A 6149-nucleotide genomic window follows, 5' to 3' on the forward strand; every position below is an offset into this window, starting at 1 on the left:
TCAGGTAGAGTCATGGATCATATTCTGCTTTTACTTTTTTTGTGGGGTATTTCTGTCACTAATAGTTAGGAAGCTTGATGAAATTGTGACTCCTCTAAACTTTGTATTCAGATTTCTAGAATTTTAAATTTACAGGTAGGTATTTGACAGTCTCCTTTTTGGATCTTTTATAGAAAATGTATTCCCTATAAATAATTAGAAGAGTGTTGTGAAGCAAATATTCTTGGTGTGAGTTCCTAGTCATACCCGTGGTCTTCCCAGACAGCGATTTCCCATCCGCCTTCAGTTTATAGCTACTTCTTTGTTGGTGGTTTTTGAGATAGGGCTCTGGCACATGTCCCTAGTTGTCTGTCATCTCATTCTGGATTCTCTACCTTCAGTGTACTAAGAGCCAGGATTTCAGGTGAACACCATGACTCGCAGGTCTGAAGATGTGTTTTGGCATTCTCACAGGTAGCTAATGCTCATGTCCATGGCTCAGAGAAAAGATCACAAGATTCTTTCAAGGATGAAATTTGTAGTAAAGTTTCTCATAGTCCTTAGCAACTATCTACAGGATACAATTCCCTGGCAGCTGTATAGAGCAATCCGAACAATCCTTTACAGTTTGTTGTAGAGGCAATGGTTATATTAATGAGACACACTTCTATTAAATTCTATATCCCCTCTAATGCCTTTACAGCCATTAAAACTGGAAGTATTCAAACAGGTGTGTTTGAAACTTGGGAAGGATTCTTACAGAGGTTTCTCCTGTTCCTCCCTATGTCTGTGAGACATTTTGGACAAGATTTTTTCTTTCTTTTCCTTTTCTTTTTTTCTCTCTTTCTTTTCTTTTTTCTTTTTTAGAATCAAACAGGCTTTTGTTAGTCACATACCCAGTAGAAAACTGGTTTTCGTAAACAGGGTGGAACTGTAGGGGTAGACTCTAGGTTGGTCCACTACTACTGTTTACACGTGGGGGCAGCACTGTCCTCACATCAGGCAGAGCACGTGCACTTGTCTGAGGAAGTGCCTCTGCCGACACAGCCCTGGGCACACTCAGAGCAGAGCACAGGGCAGCAGGAGCAGCAGCTGTTCTTGCAAAGGGTGCACTTGCAGTTCTTGCAGCCACAGGAGCTGGAGCAGGTGCAGGACCGCTGGTGGAGCAGAGCAGTTGGGGGCCATTCCAAGATCTGGTGAAGCTGGAGCACCAGAGTAAGGGACGAGAAGGCACTCGGGCTGCTGGACGTCGTGGGGATGCTTAGCAGACCGCCTGCCCTCTTAATAGTTTCTGGACAAGATTTTTTCCCTGTATGTTCACATACAATTTTTTTTTTTTTTTTTTTGGCTATACTTTCTAGCTAATCACGTGAATCTTTCCATCATTGTGAGCACTCCTGGCCTTGCTGAGCCAACTTCTCTAACGTGGGTGCTGGGAAAATCGTTTGTCTTTCTTCCTACTCACTACTAATGTGGCACTGGTCTTCATGTAAGAGCACTGGTGCACTATAAACCTGTCCAATGACTCCTGGTTGAGTTTTACAAGTACAGAATCTTGAGCCAGTAAGATGACTCCGTGGATAAATACTCTTGTTGCCAAGCCTGATGACCTGAGTTCTATCCCCACTGCCTGTCTGATGGAAGGGGTCAACTCTTAAATTAGTCTCGACCCCTATGTATACATTGTGGCATGCATAATCTCATTTTTTTTTTGAGACAGGGTTTCTCCATATACCTCTGGTTGTCCTGGAACTCACTCTGTAGACCAGGCTGGCCTCGAACTCAGAAATCTGCCTGCCTCTGCCTCCCAAGTGCTGGGATTAAAGGCGTGCACCACCACTGCCCGGCGCATCATCCCATTTTTAACAAATAAGTAACTATACATTTAAAACAAATAATCAATGTGTAGTATAAGGACCTATGTAGGCCTGGACCTCTCTACCTCGACAATCTCATATTGTATAACACATCTAAGCTATATCATAAGTTCATCTTCAAATATTTGCTCCCATCTACCTCAGGTCCTTCGCAAATGTTTTCCCTCCTATTCCCTGTGGTAATGGATGATCACAATGGAATTTCATTCAGCCATAAAGATGAATGAATTGATGGCACTTGCAGAAAACTTGGTGCAAACGGAGAGCATCATATTAAGCAAAAGAATCCAGACTGAATGTTAACCTATTAAAAGCCTATATTTATGGAGTCTAAGATGGGACACACTACTTTTGTTTTCCTAAATGAATATCCACCTGCCTTCTAAATATTTCTGCTGATACCCATAGATGAATACCGCTCTCACCTGGGGTGGGAAAACTTCCTTTTGGCAATGATGATAGTTAATGCATGTCTCGTCTAAATGCCGGTAATAAATTACCGATGAGTGCTCAGTTTACAGGACAACATTATTACCTCCTTGGCCCATAAGGCCTAGGAAACATGGCATAACTCCAGAGCCTGACCAATACAGATGTGGATGCTCACAGCCAATCATTGGACTGAGCACGGGGATCCCAATGGAAGAGCTAGGGCAAGAACTGGAGGAGCCGAAGGGGTTTGCAACCCCATGGGAAGAACAACAATATCAACCAACCAGATCTCCCAGAGATCCCAGGGACTAAACTGCGAACCAAAGAGGATCCATGGCTCCAGCTGCATATGTAGCAGAGGATGGCCTTATCTGGCATCAATGGGAGGAGAGGCCCTTGGTTCTGTGAAGGCTCGATGCCCCAGTAGAGGGGAATGCTAGGGCAGTGAGGTGGGAATGTGTAGGTGCATGGGGGAACACCATCATAGAAACAGAGGAAGGCGGGATGGGATAGAGAGTTTGCCGAGAGGAAATGGGGAAAGAGGATAACAGTTGAAATGTAAATAAATAAAATATCCAATAAAAATTTAAAAAAAGAAAGAAAGGGAAGGAAGGATAAAAGAGCTGGAGATAAAGAAAAAGTGTCATGAAACACTGCCATCTGGATAGATTACTGTGGTGACCATGACAACACAGCACTTTTAGGTCTCTACAAGACTGTGTCTTGTCACTTTCCAGCAGAGAGAGGAGATGCCAATGAAAGACCATCCCTGCCTGAGGAGGAAACGAGTAATAATGGTTGCTGAAGGAGCGGTGTTACCTCTGTCATTGTACGTGTAGCCACAAGGAGACTAGATAAGAACAGTTCTAGACGGAAATGAGGGAAGATTCCAGAGGACAGTAGGGATTGCATGTAATCACAACACACTGTGTATATGTGTGGAGTGCTCAAAAGACAAAGGGGAAAAAAATAATTTTGCTAGAAAACATCACTTTAACTGAGGCACCTTAGGTCCACAAATACAAATGCTTATGATTGCTTTTCTACACAGATGCTAGCCTTCAATTGCCACATACTTATGTCCAGGTGGGAGTCAACATGATTAAAAGCCAGGAGACAAGAAAGGAAAAAAGAAATTTTAACCAATAAGTGGGAACACAATAGAGAAAACAGAAAGGAAGAAAATAGAAAGGATGGAGGCCAGGGCAAAAGGGAAGTTTCCTACAGCCAGGAAGGGGAGCAAGATGAGGGAGAGCTATGGGTGGGAATCAATCAAAATGAAATATGCAGGAAAATCCTATATGAAAAATACTATACGATTTATTAATTCATTCAAAGCAAATGTCACAATTTCTGTCATTTGTGGATTTTAGATTTTTATGTAGATAAAAATTGTATGTGTGTTTGTGTGTGTGCAAGTGTGTGCCATGAAGATACAAGTGAGGATATGGGGAAGTAGATGAGGTTGGCAGGAGTGGAGAGGGAGGAGGTTGGGGATATGGAGTTTTATTTGGGGTCCTTTGCTGACTTCATTTTTTCATGTTCTAATGTTCCGAATAAGTGTGGCTACCCGTTCTCTCTGTACAAGAGAGTCCACTGATTAATTATCTTACAGTAACTGCTTTAAGCCTCCCTTCTTTTTAACATTTCAGTTCCTAACAAGCATGTCCTATGCAATCTTTTCTTCATTACTTTATGTATGCCCTATGCCTCACTTGGATAATATTTCCTAATGTATGTGGATCACTTTCCAGGCTCTTTCAAGTTTGTACATAGCACTTAGTTCAATAAAGCTGCAGCAGCTCTAATCAATTATTTATTATAATATTAAGATTTTGGATGACTAGAAATACACAGGTGGTTTGTCTCTTACTATTAAATATGAACAAAACGTCTCATGGTAATGGTGTATTCTTGGGAAGTTCTTTTCCTTTTAGTCTCAGGGGATGCTTGTATGATGTGCGTGTAAATAGTTGAGGTCTTAAGAATGTGTGAGGACTTTCACTGCCCTAACTCTGTCTTTCTTAGTATCTCTAGGGATTTAGCTTTTTGCATTTGGTGGAAACTTTAGTATAATGTAAAACTCTGAATCCTCAGTTTGCCATTTGGATGATACATTCGACTCAGAAGAGTCCTGCTGGCTCCTGAATCAAGTGAATGAATTATTATTCTCTGCAGCAGGGTGACTTCTTTGCAAGCTGCCAGACCACTTCTGACCATGTCAGGTGCCATTTTCCAATACTAAAATATCTAATCATGTTCTGTCCCATGGGGAATAATAGATCCCATTCCATTAATATTTTGGCATACATTTTATAATGAATATAAATAGATGTTATCAGAGTTAACAATACCAGCAAAAATAAAGATCAAAATCTTTTATAGATGTTTCTTTTCTGGGGCTAAGGTTTTACGTTTGACCTTGTTCTATAAATAGTGATATTTTAATAATTCATGTTTGGTTTTGACTATAAATGTTCATTTAACTTGAAATGCTTGTAGGGAGTGAGTGGAGTCCAGAGGAATTGTGTAGAGGTTGAAATGGGGAGAGCTATGTCAAGGACCTCAGTGCCGCAGACCCGTGAGAGTGACAAAGTCATCCCTTGGGGAGACTCAGCAGCATGGCAAAGCCTTCCTGTGGTCCAAGTGTGATTGCTGACTGTGCGTGCTTTCTGCTCTGGAAGTTTATGGCCTGAAGACTGCTCCCTTAGAGAGCTCGCTCTTGCTGAGGTTATCCAAACCTGCCTCCTAGTTCAGCCATACAGAGCAACCATGCCTCCATTTTATCTGTATATGACAACCCTGCCTCTTTGTTCAGCTGTGTATGCTAGCCCTTCTTCCTTCTCGACTATATATGATAAACACACTGAGCTTCCAGGGTGCTGCTGTTTCTCTATTTGTACTCCCAGATTCCCCAATCCCAGCTTTTCCTTGTTGATGTATGTATCATTCCTTCCTTCCCTAGCTCCCCCATTAGAGGAATCCTAAGATCCATGTGACAGAACTCTGTATAACCCATGCCTTCTAGTCCTATTTTAATTTTCAACATTAGCAATAATTGTGTTATATATATGAAAATCTTTAAGACATTTCATGCTATACATGTGTCCATATACAAGAGGGGTTTTCAGTGTTAATGCTCTCACACATACTGACTTGTAATGTTCTCTTTATTCTTAGTGTCTTGTGGAAGTCCTTATATGTTTTCATGTCCTAAAAATACTACTTCTTTATAGTTTGTGTAATCATTCAGTTATTGATGGCATTTACATCATCTAACATTCTACATTATCAGATACATGTTTTAGAGTTGCTATATTGAACTAGATAAAAATTTAAAATCCACAAATGAAATTGTGATGTTTGTTTTGAAGAAATTAATATGTCAGTTTATAGAGTTGTAGGATTTTTACATAGCATGTTGATTACCATGTATTCCTGGGTAGAGAAGAATGTGTGTGCATGTGTATGTGCATGCTGTGTGCGTGCGGGATAGATGCTCAAGTGCCAGGGCTCTCAGATTGTCAGGCTTACATAGTGTAAGTCTTTTTCCACAGAGTCCTCTCACCTGTACATCAAGTGTGAGCTTTATCTGCACTGGGATCTTTTTGTGTTGCTCAGGCTGGCCCTAAAGGGGCCATCCTCCTGCTTTTGCCTCCCAAATGCTGGAAAGTAAAGGTGTGCATCATCATGCTTGGCTCAGAGTCTGTCTAATTACCATCCATGTATTATTCTTTAACTCTTTCATCTATAGTATATAAAACTATCTTTTTCATATATTTTCATTGAAAAGCTTATTTCCACTTAAGGAGAACGTTCAGTCAAATGCTCGTGCTTTATTTCTGTCTCCTTTACTCCTAG

The 6149-nt window shown here is 41.0% G+C and overlaps 1 pseudogene; it reads right to left on the minus strand.

Moving 5' to 3' along the window:
- Positions 1-977: 977 nt before the first annotated feature.
- Positions 978-1164, minus strand: LOC116085358 (annotated as a pseudogene).
- Between the last annotated feature and the right edge of the window lie 4985 nt (positions 1165-6149).

This window comes from Mastomys coucha, unplaced genomic scaffold (assembly GCF_008632895.1).
Source record: "Mastomys coucha isolate ucsf_1 unplaced genomic scaffold, UCSF_Mcou_1 pScaffold9, whole genome shotgun sequence".
NCBI classification, from domain to species: Eukaryota; Metazoa; Chordata; class Mammalia; order Rodentia; family Muridae; genus Mastomys; species Mastomys coucha.